Raw genomic sequence first — 25198 nt, 5'->3', positions numbered from 1 at the left:
ATTTGTTTTTTTTACTCAACCCCCCCTACAACCCCCCCCAACCCCCCCGGTCCGTGGGACAAATTTTCAAGCATTGACAAAAAGGTTGGGGACCATTGCTTTACATCCCTGCATCCAACGCTTTGCATTGGACTTGGTGATGTATGGCTTAGATACAGCTGCTCGGCCATGGAAACCCATTCCATGAAGCTCTCTGCGTACTGTACGTGGGCTAATTGGAAGGTCACATGAAGTTTGGAGCTCTGTAGCAACTGACTGTGCAGAAAGTCTTTGCACTATGCGCTTCAGCATCCCCTGACCCCTCTCTGTCAGTTTACGTGGCCTACCACTTGGTGGCTGACTTACTGTTGTTCCCAAACTCTTCACTTTTCTTATGATAAAGTTGACTTTGGAATATTTAGGAGCGAGGAAATTTCACGACTGGATTTGTTGCACAGGTGACGTCCTATGACAGTTCCAAGCTGGAAATCACTGAGAGCGGCCCATTCTTTTACAAATGTTTGTAGAAACTGTCTCCATGCCTGAGTGCTTGATTTTATACACCGGGCCAAGTGATTAGGACACCTGATTCTCATCATTTGGATGGGTGGCCAAATACTTTTGGCAATATAGAGTATGTATGGTGTGACTATGTGTTGATTTTAGCTGAGTGTTACCAGGAGTTGTTGAAGGTGCGTGTTGAGGAAGGTGCGGAAGTCCAGAAGGGGCAAGGCATGTTCGTAGGTCCGTGGGAAAGCGAGAGGTCAAGGGCAGGGGCGAGGCGTCAGAGTCCGTGTCCAGGCGAGAGGTCGAGATCCGGGAAGGCAGCAAGAAGACAGGGTGAAGGCTGACGACACAAGACGATGAGCACGGAGGGGAAAACACAGAGAGCAAGGGAGCACATATGCGAGGAGAGGTAGTGGCGTGTAGGGCTTACTGTACGAGACAAGTAGCTACGTTCCGGCATTGGAATGCCGGATTTGCTCACTTATGAAGGACGTGGAGCTTTCATCAGAAGTGTGTAGATTGTTGATTGCGTGCAGCCGCGCGGAGGCACGGCCACAGCCGGAGGGGAGCGCTCGTGGGCGTGTCCCGAGGCGTGCTCAGAGACCGCAGACTATGTGTGGTGGCAGGTGCTTGAGCCGTAACATTGATGCTCAAATAAATTAACACGGATTCTTCTTTAGCCACAGTCTATTCCCTTTCATGTTATGTTTTGCTTATCTTTTTTGGGGGTCGAAAGGGCCAAGGAAAGCCCTAAAACACATTTGATTTGTATTTTGTCACAGTAATATTAATTCAGGATATTTTAAAATGATCTTTTAACATGGTGCCGCTTGTGACATTTGGTCTTGAAGTTATATTTGAGATAAAAGATACATCGATTTTAGGATGGCTGAATTTTGTACTTTTATAGGTACGGGCGGAATTCCGTCAGTAGGGCCACTACAGGTATCGATTCACATAAAATCCAACCATGCCATATTTCGATACCTTTTGTTGCTCGTGACATCACTTTACTTGGTACCGGCTAAAACACTTGGTGGAGAAACAAGCAGTCAAGCGGACTCAGCCAGACTGCCTAATGTTGCAATTTTCCATGTCAACAAAGCAAGAAGAAGGCCCTCTGCAGTAGAGTAAGGTTCCACTTTTTAAAATGAGCCTGCTCGATGCTAATTTATATGCTATCGATTAGCATTATCATTACAACACCTCCACATTTGGTAATGAAAACCACAACTAAGATGCACATTACAATCAAGGCGCTAGTGTGTAAGAAGTACAATATTTACAGTATAAACACTTTGTAGGGCTCATCAAAAGGAAGGACTGGCACAATAAACTTAACATGCAAAGACTACTTCTATCTAAAACAACACATTGTACTGTATTTTCCGGATCATAGGGCGCACCATATTATAAGGCGCACTGCCAACAAATGGTCTATTTTTGATCTTTTTTCATATATAAGGCGCACCGGATTAAAGGGCGCATTAAAGGAGTCATATTATTATATACATTTTTTATTTTCTTGTGGTCTACATAACATGTAATGGTGGTTATTTGGTCAAAATGTTGCATAGATGATGTTTTACAGATCATCTTCAAGCCGCTTTATGACAGTCGCTTCCGGATGCGCCATTTTGTGGGCGGTCTTATTTACGTGGCTCACTTTTGGCAGCGTCTTCTCCCCGTCATCTTTGTTGTAGCGATGTAGCGTGCAAGGACGGGAGTGGAAGAAGTGTCAAAAGATGGAGCTAACTGTTTTAATGACATTCAGACTTTACTCATACCAATAACAGAGCAGCATCTCCTCATCCGGAAACAACCACACCGGAAATGTGTCCCGTGAAAAAACGTCCGACCGAAACTGTAATAACTAAAGTTCCTTGGGTGAATAATGTAAACTCACTACACCGGTATGTTTTAGCGTTTTATGCCGAGTTTACTGACAGATATAAGTAAGAACTATCAAGGCCGTGTCTCAAGGTCGCCAAGGAAGATGGACCACTTGGGAAGGTACCATCAGCAGACCCATCAGCTGGGCCGACCTGTGGAAGATGCCACAAGCCAGACTCAGCTTCCTACTCAGGGCAACTTATGACATCTTGCCATGCCCCAGAAACCTCCACCAGTGGTTTGGCCAGGAGGAGAGCTGTCCCCTGTGTGGTGCTCCCAACGCCAGCCTGCAGCACTTGCTATCAGGCTGCAAGATCGCGCTGACACAGGGTCGCTACAGATGGCGGCATGATCAAGTCCTGAGGAAACTGGCCGAAGTCCTGGAGAGCAGTAGACAAGAGGCCAACAGCCAGCCCATAGCCAAGCAACTTCCTGTCATGTTTGTGAGGCCAGGGGAAGGCAAAGGAGACACCAGCCGACGAGGCCCCCGCAGTTTCCTCTCTCTGGCAAGGGACTGGAGTATGAGGGCTGACATCGGCAAACAGCTCCAGTTCCCCCGTGAAATCACCACCACTTCACTCCGCCCAGACATCGTGCTGTGGTCTGCTGTTACCAAGGCTGCCATACTGATTGAGCTCACCATCCCCTGGGAGGAGGGAATCCAGGCAGCCTACGAGCGCAAAGCAGCCAAGTATGCAGATCTGGCTGCTGAGTGCAGAGAGGCAGGTTGGTCCACTACCATCTACCCTGTGGAAGTAGGCTGTCGGGGCTTCGTCGGTACATCAACTATAAAGCTGCTCCGAGATGTGGGAACGACTGGGGCAAAGCTCCAAAGGGAAACTAAGGCCCTTGCTGAGGAAGCAGAAAAGGGAAGCTTCTGGTTGTGGCTGAGGAGGAGGGATAAGTACTGGGGGTCAAGGCAATAAGATGGGTCAGCTGCAGGGGGTGGCAGGGAGACGTCCCTGCCACCGCTCCGCCACCAGGAGGCGTTCCGGGGTTAAAGAGAGCGAAACTCCAATGAGCGGTGGTCCCCGGCTGATGACCCTGCAGCTGACCCAAGGCGCTGTAGGAGGCGCGTCAGGCATACTTGCCCAGCAGAAACAACACCATATCTGTACAATCAAACACTACTTTATATTAGAAATGGCAACAGCGGAGGATGAATGTCCCATAACAAGAAGATAGAGAAAGAGAAGAAGCTTATCGACTATGGAGTCGGCACGGATTACCAAGGCGGACGCGCACAATTTTTCAGCATTTATGCAGATTCCAAATACAGATCAGCAGGTACCAGAAGGTAAAAGTTGCTTTTGTATAATATTGCGAAACAAAACCTTATACACACACCATTATAATACTCGTATGTTGAAGCACATCAAACAGTGCAGCCTACTCTTCTGTTTGACTGCCATCTACTGGTCACACTTATCATTACACCATGTACCAAATACAATTGCTTCAAGGTGGGTAAGCTCAACCAAACTTATTCCTTACATTAGGCGCACCGTCAATTTTTGAGAAAAAAATAATATTTTAAGTCCGGAAAATACGGTAGTCTAGACACTACTGCCATCTAACGTATTGGACTTGCGACTGCATATCTATTATATACGTAATACTTGCAAATGAGACTCATAAGTGAAGGAAAACAAGACATAACAATTATCATTATCAGCTCACTGTTCAGTGTTAAATTAAAAATAAGAGATTTTATTGTCAAACAATTAACATTTATTCACACACTAAAGTACACGTGGAGCACTGGTATCGATTCCTAGGTACCGGAAATTGTTACGGTATCGATTCAAATGCGAAAGGTACCCATTCATATTAGATCTCGGAAATCCTCCAAATATAGTAAAGTAAAAGTATAGAAATTGAATACATAAGGTTGGGAATGCACTCACACATTTATTTACAATTACATCTGCTTCACCACAAACCAGCTTTGCTAATAGTACACGTGGTTGTTTTTGTACAGCACTTTGTGCTTTTAGCGATTTAAACTTTTGACATCGATCATCATCTGAGAACATTTAATTTATTACAAAAGGCGTTCAGAAAAGATCTTATCTTCATGTATCTTAGAGAGTCAGTCCTTTATTCACCTCATTTTTTTTTACCAACAAGAAGACAGTCTAGTTGTCTGTAAGCACAGTTTAAAGAACAAGTCTTATTATTTATTTTATAGCTTATAGTTTTAATCAAAACAAGTGAGACACTGACTTGTCTGCCTACCTGACTGCAGGTCCCAATTCCACATTGTTTTCTGCATTTAAAGCCATAGTTATTCTACTAACCCCAAAACCAGTGAAGTTGGCACGTCGTGTAAATCGTAAATAAAACAAAATACAATGATTTGCAAATCCCTTTCAATTTATATTCAATTGAATAGACTGCAAAGACAAGATACTTAACTTTCGAATTGAAAACGTTATTTTTTGCAAATATTAGCTCATTTGGAATTTGATGCCAGCAACATGTTTCAAAAAAGCTGGCACAAGTGGCAAAAAAGACTGAGAAAGTTGAGGGATGCTCATCAAACACTTATTTGGAACATCCAACAGGTGAACAGACTAATTGCGAACCGGTGGGTGCCATGATTGGGTATAAAATAGGCTTCCATGAAATGCTCAGTCATATCATGGCTCACTATTTTGTGAACAAATGCGTGACAAACTGTCAAAAAGTTTAAGAACAACATTTCTCAACAAGCTATAGCAAGGAATTTAGGGATTTCACCATCCACGGTCCGTGATATCATCAAAAGGTTTAGAGAATCTGGAGAAATCACTGCACGTAAGCGCCAATGCCCGTGACCTTCCATCCCTCAGGCGGTACTGCATCAAAAAGCGACATCAGTGTGTAAAGGATATCACCACATGGGCTCAGGAACACTTCAGAAAACCACTGTCAGTAACTACAGTTCGTCGCTACATCTGTAAGTGCTAGTCAAAACTCCACTATGCAAAGCGAAAGCCATTTATCAACAACACCCAGAAACGCCGCCGGCTTCGCTGGGCCCGAGCTCATCTAAGATGGACTGATGCAAAGTGGAAAAGTGTTCTGTGGCCTGACGAGTCCACATTTCAAATAGTTTTTGGAAACTGTGGACGTCGTGTCCTGCGGAACAAAGAGGAAGAGAACCCTCCGGATTGTTATAGGCGCAAAGTTGAAAAGCCAGCATCTGTGATGGTATGGGGGTGTATTAGAGCCCAAGACATGGCTAACTTACACATCTGTGAAGGCGCCATTAATGCTGAAAGGTACATACAGGTTTTGGAGCAACATATGTTGCCACCCAAGCAACGTTATTTTGAGAACATACCAAGCCATTAAAAACAAGTTTCAGGCCTTAAAAGGGGATGTCTGTTTTATACAGAGTGGTATAAAATTTCATGCCCTCGAAAAAACCCCAATTTTTAAAACCACGTGCAGACATTTGCGGCTAAAAATCGACCTTTTCTTCAAACCCCAGGCATGTCCTGTAGAATAATGACACTTTTGTGTACTTTGACTTTTTTGCTTTCGGGGGATGGCAGAAGCTGTACAAAGTGAAAAGAACATTTTGTCTGTTAAATCCCCCAAAAAGTGTGTCTTTAGATGTCTATTTTTGCTCATGAAATTAAAAAGAAAAAAAAGACAAATACAAGTTTCTCAAATCGCAACTACTTTTTTTCCTTTGATATTTGTTTTGGTTTGATTGAGCTGATGAAGTGCATCCGGTAAGTATTCACAGAGCTTCACTTTTTATTTTGCATTTTGTTATGTTACAGCCTTATTCCCAAAGTAAAGGCCTACTGAAACCCACTACTACCGACCATGCAGTCTGATAGTTTATATAGCAATGATGAAATCTTAACCTTGCAACACATGCCAATACGGCCGGGTTAGCTTACTAAAGTGCAATTTTTAATTTTGCGCCGAAAAACGTTTCGGTATGATGACGCCTGCGCGTGACGTCACGGATTGTAGAGGACATTTTGGGACAGCATGGTGGCCAGCTATTAAGTCGTCTGTTTTCATCTCAAAATTCCACGGTATTCTGGACATATGCATCTTTTGCAATTTGTTCAATGAACAATGGAGACAGCAAAGAAGAAAGCTGTAGGCGGGAAGCGGTGTATTGCGGCCGGCTGCAGCAACACAAACACAGCTGGTGTTTCATTGTTTACATTCCCGAAAGATGACAGTCAAGCTTTACTATGGAACAGAGAGGTCAAGCGAACACGGTTGGATTGGACCACACACACAAAGTACAGTGTACTATGCAGCGATCTTTTCGAAAGATTGTGTTTCGAAGAGGGTCCCTTGCGAAGGGCAGAGATGGGCATCGCCACCACCCGTCGACTGGTGCTGAAGAAAGGTGCGGGGCCAACTATTTTCAACAGACCACGGCCAGGCATCAGTGGCAGTGTCACTGTCAGTGCTCCCAGTGCCAGTGCTTCGACAAGTTCAGACCACCCCACCCCCTCCACAAGTGGACAGACCGTGCACATGAGGTCTGCATTTGCCAAAAGGGAAAGGAAGAGGGTAAGGATCTTGATTTCCCGTTTCCATAGTCATACTCACAGACATAGTCATAGTCTACTCCATGAACAATGAAATAAATTAAAAATAAAATAGTCTACATATAATTATTGCTTCAAGTTCTAGTCAAGTTCTTCTGCAGTATAAAGTATCGTACATTTACTGACATTACTGTCAATAGTGTCAATACTGTCAATAGATTACAATAGACAATAATATAAAGTATTGTACATTTGTACATTTACAGACAATAGATCAGATCATGGCCAGTACGACTACGGCATCAGTGGCGGATGCGGTGGATGAACCAATGGCAATGGCACTAGATGTTCCTGATGAGGAGGGCGATCAAGATCAGGTTCGATTTGTTTTCCAAATCAATGTTCAAATGGATTACAGTTCAAGCCCAATAGAGAAAGTATTCATAATTTATGTAAATGAGGTATCCATATTACATGTAGCTGTTTCTCCATTTCCAGGGAAATACAAGAGAACAAGGATGCCAGACGGACTGGGTACCGATTGGGACAGCACCAACGGCAATGACTAGTAGCAAGAGCACCCAAACAGGGAAAAAATATCATAGATCAAAGGGTATGTCTATTTCGGTGATGGACATGATTCTGCACATCACAGTACACATTGCACAGCTGCCTGTGCAGAGTAGAGTAGAAAGATAAATTAGGTGATTCAAAGACAATAATTAGTATATGATCCTAGTTTAATTTGAACAGATTATATAAAACAACTTGTGTTTTATTTTATTGCTAGGACACCAGGTGACCCCAGAGATCCTCGAGAGGGTTAGAGCTCGGCCAGCCAGGGTTAGTGAAGTCCCATCGTCAAGATGCAGCCCAACATAGCAACTCCAGGTGCGTCTGGAATGCAAGCCAAGCTACGACCACCTCCTGCATTGTTTGACGAAGGACCAGCATCAAGTCCCGCTGCGCCTTCTGTTAGTGGTTCTTCCGATGTCAGCTATGTGCCGAGTGGGTCATCGACATCGGATCCGTGTCAATCTGACGGGTCGCCAGATCCCACACGTACTCCCAAGATGCTGGAAGAGGGCTGCCACAAGGAACCAAAGTACATCATCTTTGAGTCGTGCCTCCAGAGTCTCGTCAAGTGGTGTCACTGTCCAGCCTGTGGCAGCCAGGACTTAAGCCCTTCATGGGATTCGAACGGTACACAGCTGACCATGACTATACAATGTGCATCATGTGACCAGAGGAGTAGGTGGAGCAGCCAGCCAAACATTGGCCCTTATGCCGGGGGCAACATCCTGCTATCTGCTGGCATCCCCTTCGCTGGCGCATCTTCTGGCAAGGTGTTGCAAGTGCTGAACAGCATCGGAGTGGTCACGTATGTGAAGAGAATATTTTTCAACCACCAGGAGCTCATCCTGCAGCCAGCCATCAAAAAGGTGTGGGAGGAACAGCAACGGACGCACCTCACCATGCTGCAGGTGGAAGGCCGACCCCTCGTCCTTGGTGGTGATGGGCGAGCAGCAGGCCTGGCCCTAACCAATCTGGCGCCCTAGGCAAGATTTTAGGTGGCGCCCCCCCACATCGGCAGTGAAGTGTATATACTCACAAGAAACCGAATAGCTTTGTCTTTGACCTTTTTTTTTACTTAAAGAAAGCAAATTAACATATTATATGAGAATGTTATGTTATGATTATCTTTAACCGAATCACAGCAGTGCTCAAATTAAAAAACAGCATTCCCTCTCATGTGATATTGCTTAATTAATATTAATGATGTGCACTTTAACAACTAGACTTACAACTATACCTAATATATAAAGGGGTGGAAAGGTGACTATTACCTGCAGGGCAAACCTTAGCTAACCAGAAGGCAATAACAATGTAAACAAAAAACACCTGCTTAAAAGATCTAATACAAATGCCCCTGAGGAATGTAAGGTGGGAGTACTGTAATTACCTAACGTTACATTATTATTTTCCAAAACAATTTAGCCCCCTCCACAATATTAACCCGACGTTAAAACAGAACTAGCTATTTATTGATTAGCAATTGCTGAATCATGTAACATTAGCTTAATGTTAAAAAGCCAGGGTACTATCACATTCTGTAACAGACAAATAATTTCATGTAGGCTAACGTTACCTACCTGCTACCTCTGTCTTTTTCTCGTTTCTCCTCCTCTTCTTTACTATTTTTTCTTCCCTGGGCACCTGACAGTTTTGGCCGTTTTGACATCTTGTGTTGATTTTTTGATGTGGTGACGTCCAAAAAGAGTCATGATACGGGAAGGGAGGGGGCGCACCGTGCGGGGGGTGGGGGGGGGGCGTAATGTTGTAACAAATAATATATCTATTAAATAGGCTTTACTTTGCATTTTAATTAACGTGGGATTATTTTTTGCATTTAGAAATAATAGTACCAACTTTTTTTTTTTTTCTCCAACATTTGTGGCACTGGCGTGGCGCCCCCTGATGGACGGCGCCCTTAGCTATGCCACGGGCCGGCCCTGGCGAGCAGACAGTCCGGGACACAACGCCAAGTTCGGTACCTACACCACAATGGAGCTTGAGGCCAATGTGGTTCTCGACCTTCAGGTTGTACAGGTATGACCATATAATCTCACTAAAACACTTGTAACACAATAAGCAGATAAGGGATTTTCCAGAATTATCCTAGTAAATTTGTTTAATAACATTAACCATTTCAATGAATCACAAGCTTGCATTAAAGGCCTACTGAAACCCACTACTACCGACCACGCAGTCTGATAGTTTATATATCAATGATGAAATCTTAACATTGCAACACATGCCAATACGGCCGGGTTAACTTATAAAGTGCAATTTTAAATTTCCCGCTAAACTTCCGGTTGAAAACATCTATGTATAATGACGTTTGCGCGTGACGTCGATGGTTGAAGCGGAAGTATTCGGACACATCGTATCACAATACAAACAGCTCTGTTTTCATCGCAAAATTCCACAGTATTCTGGACATCTGTGTTGGAGAATCTTTTGCAATTTGTTTAATGAACAATGGAGACTGCAAAGAAAAAAGCTGTAGGTGGGATCGGTGTATTAGCAGCTGGCTGCAGCAACACAACCAGGAGGACTTTGAGTCGGATAGCAGACGCGCTATCCGACGCTAGCCGCCGACCGCATCGATGATCGGGTGAAGTCCTTTGTCGCGCCGTCGATCGCTGGAACGCAGGTGAGCACGGGTGTTGATGAGCAGATGAGGGCTGGCGTAGGTGGAGCGCTAATGTTTTTATCATAGCTCTGATGAGGTCCCGTAGCTAAGTTAGCATCAATGACGTCATTAGCAACAGCATTGCTAGGCTTCAACAGGCGGCACAGCATTAACCGTGTGGTTACAGGTCCAGTGTTTGGTTCGGTGTCTCCTGATAGTAGTATTGTTGATCTTCTGTTTATCCTTCCAGTCAGGGGCTTATTTATTTTGTTTCTATCTGCATTTAAGCACGATGCTATCACATTAGGTCCGTAACTAAAGTGCTTCACCGATGTATTGTCGTGGAGATAAAAGTCACTGTGAATGTCCATTTCGCGTTCTCGACTCTCATTTTCAAGAGGATATAGTATCCGAGGTGGTTTAAAATACAAATCCGTGATCCACAATAGAAAAAGGAGAAAGTGTGGAATCTAATGAGCCCTTTTACCTAAGTTACGGTCAGAGCGAAAAAAAGATACGTCCTGCACTGCACTCTAGTCCTTCACTCTCACGTTCCTCATCCATGAATCTTTCATCCTCGCTGAAATTAATGGGGTAATCGTCGCTTTCTCGGTCCGAATCTCTCTCGCTGCTGGTGTAAACAATGGGGAAATGTGAGGAGCCCTTCAACCTGCGACGTCACGCTACTTCCGGTACAGGCAAGCCTTTTTTAATCAGCGACGAAAAGTTGCGAACTTTATCGTCGATGTTCTCTACTAAATCCTTTCAGCAAAAATATGGCAATATCGCAAAATGATCAAGTATGACACATAGAATGGATCTGCTATCCCCGTTTGAATAAAAACATTTCATTTCAGTGGGCCTTTAAGTTTATACTAAGCCCCTTTTTCATTTTTTTCTTTGCTCATTCCTTTTCTGTTGTATATATTTCAGAGCAACGAATGTCATGGCAGCTCCCATATGGAGATGGAAGGACTGAAGAGGATGGTGGAGCTGCTGATCAGCTGGGACCTGGATGTCGGGGTGCTGGTGACAGACAGACACAGACAGATCGCTAAATGGATTCGCGAAAACATGCCCAATACACGGCACTGCTCTGACATCTGGCATGTTGCAAAATGTTAGTTGGATTATATGTATGCATGACAAGTTGTGAAGTATCAAATCAAATCAAATCAAATCAAATCAACTTTATTTATAAAGCACATTTAAAATTGACCACAGGGGTAGCCAAAGTGCTGTACAATGGGCAGGTTAAAAATAATACAAGAACCGAGCAAACACAACACAACACAAACAGAACACGATAAAAAAATAAATAAATAAAATATAAAAACGTAAAAACATAAAAACAGGTTCACAGCAGGTGTATTATGGGGCGCCATTGCAGGATGGGTATCACTCAGTGTTAAAAGCCATGGAATAAAAGTATGTTTTTAAGAGAGATTTAAAAACAGGAAGAGAGGAGGCTTGTCTAACACTCAGAGGTAGGTCGTTCCAGAGCTTGGGAGCAGCAGCAGCGAAAGCTCTGTCACCTCTAAGCTTCAGCCTTGTGTCCGGGACCATCAGTAGCAGCTGATCGGCTGATCTTAGGGATCGGGTGGGGCAGTAAGGCTGAAGGAGGTCGGAGAGATATGTTGGCGCGAGGTTGTTTAGACATTTAAAAACAAATAAAAGGAGTTTAAAATTGATTCTGTAACGCACAGGGAGCCAGTGAAGGGACGCTAATATAGGGGTGATGTGCTCACGTCTGCGGGTCTGTGTTAGCAGACGAGCAGCAGAGTTCTGCACGAGCTGCAGGCGGGCGAGGGAGGCCTGGCTAATGCCTACATACAGGGCATTGCACTAGTCTAAACGAGTCGAGATAAGATAAGAAGTAGTGTGTACATATTAGTGATCAGATGAATGCGATATTGTATTCAATCCACAAATTTCTGCTTTTTTCTGTTTGTAGCCATCGGGAAGAAACTGAAGGCAATCCTCAAGCTCAAGGACTGTGAAGACCTGAAGCCCTGCGTGCTAAGTATAATCAACCACCTCTACTGGGCAGCAGTGTCTACACCGCCTGGAGAGGGGGAACTTCTGGTTGCCAAGTGGAAGTCTGTGGAGCGACACATTCAGAACATCCATAAGGACCATGGCGACCTCTTCCCAATTTGTGCTAATGGACAACTGCACGGTAGAAGGCTGCCAAAGAAATGGCTCAAACCAAGTGAGTAGGCAAATAAGTTGCCCGAAAGCAGTGAGGCACTAGCAGTATTTTCCTGCACATCTTTTGAAAGTCAACAAATTCAGATAAACTTGTAAGTAAATAACCAGTTTTCAAGTTGACTGAAACATTTTTGTAGAAACATTGTTCTATTTGAAATGTATGTTTAGGTTCACGCTCAGCAGTGAAACTGGAGGAGGTGGTCAACAACATGTCCCTGCTGAAAGATATCGCCATGCTGTCGGGTGAACACCAGACTTCCAAGGTGGAGGCGTGCCATAGCCTTATCATACAGGTAAGAATTAGGCTGATCGCCTGTAGGTGGCGTCAGTGGTTACCACCTGCCACTAGGACTTTGGGGGCCAGGGAGAAAAATACTACAGCATACTAAATGTAGCCTTGATACAGTCAGTGGAAGCAAGAGAATGTTAGAGGTCCAACATAGTGGCTAGGCATCTTGGTGAGAAAGATTGCAAACAATTCTGGCGTGGTGTTAAAATTAAAAACAAAACAGCTTCATTATTGCAGGAGATCAAGCTTTAAAGGCCTACTGAAATTACATTTTCTTATTTAAACGGGGATAGCAGGTCCATTCTATGTGTCATACTTGATCATTTCGCGATATTGCCATATTTTTGCTGAAAGGATTTAGTAGAGAACATCGACGATAAAGTTTGCAACTTTTGGTCGCTGATAAAAAAGTCTTGCCTGTACCGGAAGTAGCGTGACGTCACAGGTTGTGGAGCGCCTCACATCAGCACATTGTTTACAATCATAACCCACCAGCAGCGAGAGCCATTCGGACAGAGAAAGCGACGATTACCCCATTAATTTGAGCGAGGATGAAAGATTTGTGGATGAGGAAAGTGAGAGTGAAGGATTAGAGTGCAGTTCAGGACGCCAGGATGTATCTTTTTTCGCTCTGACCGTAACTTAGGTACAAGGGCTCATTGGATTCCACACTTTCTCCTTTTTCTATTGTGGATCACAGATTTGTATTTTAAACCACCTCGGATACTATATCCTCTTGAAAATGAGAGTCGAGAACGCGAAATGGACATTCACAGTGACTTTTATCTCCACGACAATACATCGGTGAAGCACTTTAGCTTCGGAGCTAACGTGATAGCATCGTGCTTAACTGCGAATAGAAACAGAAGAAACATGCCCCTGACTGGAAGGATAGACGGAAGATCAACAATACTATTATTACTTCTACTATCAGGAGACACCGAACCAAACACTGGACCTGTAACCACACGGTTAATGCTGTCTAGCCTGGCGAAGCCTAGCAATGCTGTTGCTAACGACGCCATTGAAGCTAACTTAGCTACGGGACCTCGACAGAGCTATGCTAAAAACATTAGCTTTCCACCTACGCCAGCCCTCATCTGCTCATCACCACCCGTGCTCACCTCCGTTCCAGCGATCGACGGCGCGACGAAGGACTTCACCCGATCATCGGTGCGGTCGGCGGCTGGCGTCGGATAGCGCGTCTGCTATCCAAGTCAAAGTCCTCCTGGTTGTGTTGCTGTAGCCAGCCGCTAATACACCGATCCCACCTACAACTTTCTTCTTTTCAGTCTTCATTGTTCATTAAACAAATTGCAAAAGATTCTCCAACACAGATGTCCAGAATACTGTGGAATTTTTCGATGAAAACAGACGCTGTTTGTATTGGAACACAATAGTGTCCCAATACTTCATCATACCGAGACGTTTTCAGCCGGTAAATTTTAAATTGCACTTTATAAGTTAACCCGGCCGTATTGGCATGTGTTGCAATGTTAAGATTTCATCATTGATATATAAACTATCAGACTGCGTGGTCGGTAGTAGTGCGTTTCAGTAGGCCTTTAATAGCTGACTATAAACAGTTTAATACACAAACATTTGTATTCAAATTTACAAACAATTTATAAATTTACACACACATTTTATGGACGTATGACTGAATAAAGTGTCTTTTATCTTATACAGTTCGCACCGAAAATGTATGTCTTCTCATACATCGGAATGCTGTGCAGGTATGTTTCCACACTAATCTAAGTGTCACTAGTGTGTGCCATACTTTAGTACTTTTGCATATAATTATATGACATCATTAAACACACACATTCAAATGTATCTGTTCTCCCTGCTGAGTAAAGTACACGATGTCTAATTCAGGTGGAATTCTTTCCCATTCTTGCTTGATGTACAGCTTAAGTTGTTCAACAGTCCGGGGGTCTCCGTTGTGGTATTTTAGGCTTCATATTGCGCCACACATTTTCAATGGGAGACAGGTCTGGACTACAGGCAGGCCAGTCTAGTACCCGCACTCTTTTACTATGAAGCCACGTTGATGTAACATGTGGCTTGGCATTGTCTTGCTGAAATAAGCAGGGGCGTCCATGGTAACGTTGCTTGGATGGCAACATATCTTGCTCCAAAAGCTGTATGTACCTTTCAGCATTAATGGCGCCTTCACAGATGTGTAAGTTACCCATGTCTTGGGCACTAATACACCCCCATACCATAACAGATGCTGGCTTTTCCACTTTGCGCCTATAACAATCTGGATGGTTCTTTTCCTCTTTGGTCCGGAGGACACGACGTCCACAGTTTCCAAAAACAATTTGTGGACTCGTCAGACCACAGAACACTTTTCCACTTTGTATCAGTCCATCTTAGATGAGCTCAGGCTCAGCGAAGCCGACGGCGTTTCTGGGTGTTGTTCATAAACGGTTTTTGCCTTGCATAGGAGAGTTTTAACTTGCACTTACAGATGTAGCGACCAATTGTAGTTACCGACAGTGGGTTTCTGGAGTGTTCCTGAGCCCATGTGGTGATATCCTTTACACACTGATGTCGCTTGTTGATGCAGTACAGCCTGAGGGATCGAAGGTCACGGGCTTAGCTGCTTACGTGCAGTGATTTCTCCAGATTCTCTGAACCCCTTGATGACATTACGGACCGTAGATGGTGAAATCCCTAAATTCCTTGCAATAGCTGGTTGAGAAAGGTTTTTCTTAAACTGTTCAACAATTTGCTCACGCCTTTGTTGACAAAGTCGTGACCCTCGCCCCATCCTTGTTTGTGAATGACTGAACATCATGGAATCTACTTTTATACCCAATCATGGCACCCTCATGGCACCCACCTGTTCCCAATTTGCCTGATCACCTGTGGGATGTTCCAAATAAGTGTTTGATGAGCATTCCTCAACTTTATCAGTATTTATTGCCACCTTTCCCAACTTCTTTGTCATGTGTTGCTGGCATCAAATTCTAAAGTTAATAATTATTTGCAAAAAAAAAAATGTTTATGAGTTCGAACATCAAATTTGTTGTCTTTGTAGCATATTCAACTGAATATGGGTTGAAAATGATTTGCAAATCATTGTATTCCGTTTATATTTACATCTAACACAATTTACCAACTCATATGGAAACGGGGTTTGTACTACACAAGCTGGTAGTGCCACCCTTATCTCCTTTCCCAGATATCCTCAGCAGAAGCGGACAAACTGTCGATATGCTGTGTATCGTCTCCGCCTGCAAGTACAAAATAGTTGATAGCAAATTATGGCACCTGTTATTATCCGGACATGGATACACAGTGACTCACTGTTCTCGGAGATGCAAAAGACATTGTCATGCATTCTATTCATTTGTCATTTACTGTTGCAGTAAATTGTAAATATTGTTGCCATCTACAGTCCATGTATGTAATACTTCTATGATATATAATGTCATGTACATTGTAGCACAGTACATTTCACAGAATAAGAATAAGATAAGAAAGTGCTCATTCTGACTTATCTTCCAAAGGTTGATAGAATAAAGAATTATTTAAACTTATTAGTGCCTCACTCATTTTGCTGTTGCTGCAGCTCCCCTCACCTCCCAGGTGGTGGAACAAGGGGGTGGGTTAAATGCAGAGGACAACTTTCACCACACCTAGCGTGTGTGTGACTATCAGTGGTACTTTAACTTAACTTAACTGTTGTGTCCTTAAAGGTGTCATGTGTAGTAATGTGGCCAGAAATGGTACTGCAATCCCGGTCCAAAATTCTGTAGTCCCCTCCCACTCTCCATGACTGAGGTTGCCAGATACATAGCCGAATCCCAATCCTAATTTAAATGGAAATCGACGAGTCCTACGCTGCAGCAGTGTTGTCCCGATACCAATATTTTGGTACCGGTACCGGTACCAAAATTATTTCGATATTTTTCTAAATAAAGGGAACCTCAAAAAATTGCATTATTAGCTTTATTTTAACAAAAAATCTTAGGGTACATTAAACATATGTTTCTTATTGCAAGTGTGTCCTTAAATAAAATAGTAAACATACAAGACAACTTCTCTTTTATTAGTAAGTAAGCAAACAAAGACTCCTAATTTAGCTGCTGACATGAGCAGTAACATATTGTGTCATTTATCATTATATTATTTTGTCAACATTGTTAGGGAGAAGTGGTAGAAAATGATTTATTAATCTACTTGTTCATTTACTGTTAGTATCTGCTTACTTTCTCTTTTAACATGTTCTATCTACACTTCTGTTAAAATTGAATAATCACTTATTCTTCTGTTGTTTGGATACTTTACATTAGTTTTGGATGATACCACAAATTTGGGTATCAATCCGATACCAAGTAGCTACAGTTTCATACATTGGTCATAATTTAAGTCCTCATGTGTCCAGGGACATATTTCCTTAGTTGATAAACATAATATACATTTAAATAAAAACGAAAGAAGATGTTGTGATGCCAAAAAATATCATAATCATAGTAGTATCCACTAGATACGCTACTGTACTTGGTATCATTACAGTGGAGATCAGGTGTAGATCCACCCATGGCGTTTGTTTACATTGTGACACCGGTGAGCTACGGTGTTTAGTGAAGCATGCTTAGCTATTCCTCGTCCTGCAGGGATGATACTTGTAAGAAACTGTCCGGTTCAAACACTGATGACATCTATTAAACAAGACAAGAAGCAAAGAATTAAACAGAGACAGAATTAAATTTGGCTCAATTTGAGGAGAAACGTCTGGGCTGTACTCTTGCACAGTCTCCAGCACGCTCTGGCGAAAGATTGTACGCCACCTCTTTTTATTTGGACTTTCCCTGATTACATGGCAAAAGCTGTTTCTAAGGGACGTGGGCCGTAAACAGCGTTGCCTTTGGTTACAGAACAGTTAAAAAAAAAAGGTCGTAAACAGTTCACAGAAAAGGTCGTAAAACAGTTCAAACAAGCGGTGCCTGGAGGGGAGTCTGGTCCTGCTTCCTCTTCGCTTTTGCAGTTCTTGGGTCAAGACAATATCTTTCTGTTGATTACAATACATGAAAGAAACAGAACACCTTCATGTTGCTTTCCCCCCTACACAGTGGAGTTTTACAGGCCTTCTTCTTGGTAGGTTCAAAGACATGTTTTTGTCTTCTCGCCGGGAACTCATTTCAACACAAAGTATTGTGATAACTTAGATACAATTATTCTAACAGAAACTTACTTTATTTGTCGTCATGGAGGCAAAGATTATGAAAAATGAGGCACTCCTAACTTGGAGAAGCCAAACCATCAGTTTTATATTCCTCCTTCCTGTCTCTGGGTGTGTGCTAAGTCAGGAAAGCACACCCTGACCATAAAAGGAGATGTTGGTATGTAAGTGTCTGGAAAGACAACAGATGCAGGTCGTATCTTGGATGTTGCCATTAAGCTAAACATGTAGTCTCTTCTCACGGATAGGGCCATCACCTTTGAATACCAAGGTCCAATCTTATTGCCTTTTCTTCCACGAGAATTAATCCAATCCACACACAAATGTCAATACTAAAGGGCCCTATGTTATTATGTGCCCAAATTGAAATTTAAACTGGTGGTTTGCTTTCTCCCAGATGAACATAAACATTCACACTGCAAAAACTGAAATCTAAGTAAGATTAAATATAGCAAATAAGGGTGATATTTGCTTATTTTCTGTCTGATAAGATAATTCTTCTCACTAAGCAGATTTTATGTTAGAGTCTTTTACTTGTTTTAAGGGTTTTGGTCCTAAATGATCTCAGTAAGATATTACAGCTTGTTGCTAAGATTTTATGACCTATATTGAGTAAAACATGCTTGACTGTTGCAAAGCTGTGTCATCAACACTCACAAGTATAAAACTACTTTTTCAAAGTAATAATTTCTTATTTCAAGCATTAAAAAAAAAAAATCATGATTTTGACCAAATTGTGTCTCATAATTAAAACAGATGACAGCCAAATGGACTGTGCTGTTTTATTTTCAATGAAACAATAGAAAATAGGTACTCATAGTAGTACATTTGGCACAGTACAGTGACAACTGACAGTTAATATTTAAACATTTAAGATGTGACATTTCTAACAATAGATAGTTCATGCCCATTCAGAGCAATTCTTCAAAATTACAATTTAAAAAAATTTGGCCGGGGGCCGGGCTGTATATATGCGCACTAATTGACTGAAAGAGCACGCACTCGACGCGATGATGTCATGTTGTCGATGGAAAAATGCATTTTTAGACCACATGATTTGCCTAGGAGACCCCGAGAGTAACAAGCGGTTGCCTTGTTGCCTTTCCATTAAAAACAATAAATTAGATTTTAGTATAAGTTTACTGGTTTCAAGAAATGTAATGCCGTTTACTTAATTTAAGAATATTTTTCAACATATTGAGCAAAAAGGTCTCTTTTTTTTTTGTACCAAGAAAAGTGCACTTGTATTAGTGAGAATATACTTATTTTAAGGTATTTTTGGGTCCATTGAGGTTAGCTAATTTTACTTGTTTTGGAAAGTCTTGACAAGCCAAATTTTCTTGTTCTATTGGCAGATAATTTTGCTTAGTTCAAATAAAATACCCCTAATTTTTTTTTTTTTTTTTTTTTATTGTTTTTGAACACTGACTTTTTGCAGTGCACTGCCAGTTTAATCATCATCAGTCATTTTTCATGGTAAATTCATTCTAAGGCCTTTTGGAGGATAACAGATAATAACGCTTTCAGAATTATTGATCAAATGTTTGCTTTCTAATAGGTAATGGCAGGAAAGACCCAAGGGGGTTAAACACTATCATTAGCTTCTTGAACAAGTGCAAATTCACTCAGAGATTGGACAGAGGGGGCTGTTTTTTTTTCCTTCCCGGAAAAGGATATTACTTTCTCGCTAATCTTAACCTCTAGCCACGGGCTAAAGAGCAAAGACCTCTCTTTGTTCTAAGCGGAAGGAGTGGCTCGTATTTGTCATATCTGATGCTGTCGCAAAGTGCACTAGACAAGTTGGGGAACAATCAGTCTACAGTTTAGTCAGACAGATGTCTAGATTAGAATAATGTTTAATGGAAAATGAAAACAAAAAACTCAGGACATTTAGCACTTTTGGGACTTAGTGCTAGCATGCTAACTGTTAGCCTGTTAGCTATTTTACTTTTGTCAAAATTTAAATATACACACCGCATGTTGAAGAGACACTATAAAACTGGCTTGGAAAAACCGGTACTTCGTAGGCTGTAGCAGCCTTGAGCAGGGAAGCCCAGACTTCCCTCTCCCCAGCCACTTCGTCCAGCTCCTCCCAGAGGAATCCCGAGGCGTTCCCAGGCCAGCCGGGAGACATAGTCTTCCCAACGTGTCCTGGGTCTTCCCCGTTGCCTCCTACCGTAGATCGACTGGTAAATTGAGAGCTTTGCCTTCCGGCTCAGCTCCTTCTTCACCACAAGGGATCGATATAGCGTCCGCATTACTGAAGACGCCGCACCGATCCGCCTGTCGACTTCACGATCCACTCTTCCCTCACTCGTGAACAAGACTCCGAGGTACTTGAACTCCTCCACTTAGGTGCAGGGTCTCCTCCCCAACCCGGAGATGTCACTCCACCCTTTTGGCATGTTAGTGTTTTAGCAATTTTAATCATGTGTAAATGCAAATATATCCATGCTAAAATGTAAGGAAACTGTTGCACTACCTTGGGACCTCATGTATTTTGCATATTAACTGTTAGCATTTTAGTTATTTGACCTATGTCTTAAAGGCCTACTGAAATGAGATGTTCTTATTTAAACGGGGATAGCAGGTCCATTCTATGTGTCACACTTGATCATTTCGCGATATTGCCATATTTTTGCTGAAAGGATTTAGTAGAGAACATCGACGATAAAGTTTGCAACTTTTGGTCGCTGATAAAAAAGCTTTGCCTGTACCGGAAGTAGCGTGACGTCACAGGTTGTGGAGCGCCTCACATCTGCACATTGTTTACAATCATGGCCACAAGCAGCGAGAGCGATTCGGACAGAGAAAGCGACGATTACCCCATTAATTTGAGCGAGGATGAAAGATTTGTGGATGAGGAAAGTGAGAGTGAAGGATTAGAGGGCAGTGGAAGCGATTCAGATAGGGAAGATGCTGTGAGAGGCGGGTGGGACCTGATATTCAGCTGAGAATGACTAAAACAGTAAATAAACACAAGATATATATATATACTCTATTAGCCACAACACAACCAGGCTTATATTTAATATGCCACAAATTAATCCGCATAACAAACACCTCCCCCCTCCCGTCCATATAACCCACCAATACAAATCAAACACCCGCACAACACACTCAATCCCACAGCCCAAAGTACCGTTCACCACAGCACATATATTTCCCCAAAGTTACGTACGTGACATGCACATAGCGGCACGCACGTACGGGCAAGCGATCAAATGTTTGGAAGCCGCAGCTCATGCGTACTCACGGTAGCGCGTATCCAACTCAAAGTCCTCCTGGTACGAGTCTCTGTTGTCCCAGTTCTCCACAGGCCAATGGTAAAGCTTGACTGTCATATTTTGGGAATGTAAACAATGAAACACCGGCTACGTGTTTGTGTTGCTGCAGCCGGCCGCTAATACACCGCTTCCCACCTACAGCTTTCTTCTTTGCTGTCTTCATTGTTCATTAAACAAATTGCAAAAGATTCACCAACACAGATGTCCAGAATATTGTGGAATTTTGCGATGAAAACAGACGACTTAATAGCTGGCCACAATGCTGTCCCAAAATGTCCGCTACAATCCGTGACGTCACACGCAAACGTCATCATACCGAGACGTTTTCAGCAGGATATTTCGCTGGAAATTTAAAATTGCACTTTACTAATCTAACCCGGCCGTATTGGCATGTGTTGCAATGTTAAGATTTCATCATTGATGTATAAACTATCAGACTGCGTGGTCGGTAGTAGTGGGTTTCAGTAGGCCTTTAATGCAAATATATATTTGCTTGACATATGAACACAATTGAACTGCCTTGATATTTTCATTTTAGCGATATTTAGCTGTCTAATTTGAGCTGTTTGACATGTCTTAATGCAAATCTATATATGGCTTGACAAACAAACACAATAGAACTGGCTTGGCATTTTCAGTATTTCGTGTTATCTTGCTCGGTGTTACCATGCTAACAGCTTACAGCTTATTCTAGTCCAGTGGTTCTTAACCTGGGTTCGATCGAACCCTAGGGGTTCGGTGAGTCGGCCTCAGGGGTTCGTCGCGGAGGTCAAGACAAACCCGACTCACCGTGTAAATAAAAACTTCTCCCTATCGGCGTGTTATGGATACCCCCGAACAATGTTCATTCTAATTTTCCATCCGATTTGCAGGTGTATAATTTGTTGTGAGTTTATGCACTGTGTTGGTTTTGTTCTTTGAACAAGGTGATGTTCATGCACGGTTCATTTTGTGCACCAGTAAAAAAACATATAACTTTGTCTTGAATTGGAAAAAAAACAACATTTTATTTTTCACTAAAGAAGGGTTCGGTGAATGCGCATATGAAACTGGTGGGGTTTGGTACCTCCAACAAGGTTAAGAACCACTGTTCTAGTCATTTTACTCATGTTTACATGCAAATATATACACGACATGTTGTTATCATGCCTTTAGCATGATAACATGTGATGCATATATTTCAGATGTTTTACTCATGTCAAAATGCTAATGTATACATGGCATGTTCTTGAGCAGGCCTGGGCAATTATTTTGACTCTGGGGCCACATTTACAGAAAAAAATGTGTCTGGGGGCCGGTATATCTATTTTTAGGGACACTAATACAAAACCTCACAATAATGTCTGATTGAATGCTAAAAACTTCATGACAGACCGCCTTAAAAAACGTAATGGAATTTTACATTTTTCTATGAAGGATAAAACACTGAATATTGACAAAATATGAATGTCACACCCTTTCGATCGACATATTTTACAAGGGGTTCGGTGAGTCGGCCTCAGGGGTTCGTCGCGGAGGTCAAGACAAACCCGACTCACCGTGTAAATAAAAACTTCTCCCTATCGGCGTGTTATGGATACCCCCGAACAATGTTCATTCTAATTTTCCATCCGATTTGCAGGTGTATAATTTGTTGTGAGTTTATGCACTGTGTTGGTTTTGTTCTTTGAACAAGGTGATGTTCATGCACGGTTCATTTTGTGCACCAGTAAAAAAACATATAACTTTGTCTTGAATTGGAAAAAAACCAACATTTTATTTTTCACTAAAGAAGGGTTCGGTGAATGCGCATATGAAACTGGTGGGGTTTGGTACCTCCAACAAGGTTAAGAACCACTGTTCTAGTCATTTTACTCATGTTTACATGCAAATATATACACGACATGTTGTTATCATGCCTTTAGCATGATAACATGTCATGCATATATTTCAGATGTTTTACTCATGTCAAAATGCTAATGTATACATGGCATGTTCTTGAGCAGGCCTGGGCAATTATTTTGACTCGGGGGCCACATTTACAGAAAAAAATGTGTCTGGGGGCCGGTATATCTATTTTTAGGGACACTAATACAAAACCTCACAATAATGTCTGATTGAATGCTAAAAACTTCATGACAGACCGCCTTAAAAAACGTAATGGAATTTTACATTTTTATATGAAGGATAAAACACTGAATATTGACAAAATATGAATGTCACACCCTTTCGATCGACATATTTTACAATCAAGTGAAACGCAACAAAAATGCAACAAACAGTGAAATATGAACGCGAAGGGTACAAAATAAACCCACCTACAATCTGATACATCTGATATATCACTAAGCTTTAGAACTTTCCGCGTCTGTGGAAACACTTCCCGCCCACACTGCTTGGTGCCTCATCTGAGCTGCTAGTAGTAACTAATTAGATTACCATAGTAACTAGTATACCATCCAAAAGTGCAGATTTCCTCCATTGAAATACTTTGTATAGTTCAAGACTTACAGTCATTAAAAAACATCACTGCACATCATAATGGCAGCTACACTTTCCATCTTAATGATCTAAAAAAAATATTTGGGAATGTCCGGTGGGCCAGATTGAAAAGCTTAACGGGCCGCATGTGGCCCCCGGGCCTTAATTTGCCCATGTCTGATCTAGAGACACTATAAAACTGCCTTGGCACTTTCACTACTTCGTATGCTTATTGAAGCAATTTTACTCATGTGTAAACGCAAACATACGTAGCATGTTGCTGGAATTAAAATTTTCCTGAGGGAACTCTCCTGAAGGAATCAATAAAGTACTATTTATCTATCTATCTATCTATCTATCTATCTATCTATCTATCTATCTATCTATCTATCTATCTATCTATCTATCTATCTATCTATCTATCTATCTATCTATCTATCTATCTATCTATCTATCTATCTATCTATCTATCTATCTATCTATCTATCTATCTATCTATCTATCTATCTATCTATCTATCTATCTATCTATCTATCTATCTATCTATCTATCTATCTATCTATCTATCTATCTATCTATCTATCTATCTATCTATCTATCTATCTATCTATCTATCTATCTAATGTAGGAACACTATAAAACTGCCTTTCAACACTTATCATGCTCGCACCGGCCAAGATAGCTAACAGTAAAGATATTGGCTTTTTTATTAGTTTACTCATGTCTAAATACAAATATATACGTGGCACTACATAATGAAGAGGGCCACAGTTTCAGGAGCCCAAGGTTTCAGGGGTCGAACATCAAAATTTGGATATTTCTCGAGAAAGTGCCTATGCAGGTTATATTCCTTTGAAACTGTGTTTATTTATTTACGAAATAAACACATCAGTTTTCACACTGCACTGTCAATAAATTAATTAATCTGCCCTCGCTACTTGTTTACAGCGTGTGCAGCTAAACAGATAGTTAACATCATGAAGTTGTTGATGTTCCTTCTTTTGAGTTTTTTTCTTCTTCCTCGGTTTAATTCCTTTATACATCTTCATTTACTTAGGTTTGTAAGACTGAACATGTAAACTTTACTATCAATCAATCATCAATCAATGTTTATTTATATAGCCCTAAATAACAAGTGTCTCAAAGGGCTGCACAAGCCACAACGACATCCTAGGTTCAGATCCCACATAAGGGCAAGGAAAAACTCAACCCAGTGGGATGTCAATGAGAATGACAATGAGAAACCTTGGAGAGGACCACACATGTGGGAATCACTAATAAGCCGGAGTTCTTTGAACGGAGATTTCTTGCCGGGACATATGGTACAATACAATCAGCATGATAGGCTGGAGCTAGACCGTGTAGTAATTTATACGTAAGTAGTAAAACCTTAAAGTCACATCTTAAGTGCACAGGAAGCCAGTGCAGGTGAGCCAGTAGAGGCGTCATATGACCAAATTTTCTTGTTCTTGTCAAAAGTCTAGCAGCCGCATTTAAAAGTTAAAGTATAACGTCCATTGTGAATTCACATACCGTATTTTTCGGATTATAAATCACATTTTTTTTCATAGTTTGGCCGGGGGTGCGACTTATACTCTGGAGCGATTTATGTGTGAAATTATTAACACATTACCGTAAAATATCAAATAATATTATTTAGCTCATTCA

Source organism: Entelurus aequoreus, linkage group LG01 (assembly GCF_033978785.1).
Source record: "Entelurus aequoreus isolate RoL-2023_Sb linkage group LG01, RoL_Eaeq_v1.1, whole genome shotgun sequence".
In the NCBI taxonomy this organism is placed as follows: Eukaryota; Metazoa; Chordata; class Actinopteri; order Syngnathiformes; family Syngnathidae; genus Entelurus; species Entelurus aequoreus.
The sequence above is the reverse complement of the archived record's forward strand: the minus strand, read 5'-3'. Positions refer to the sequence as shown.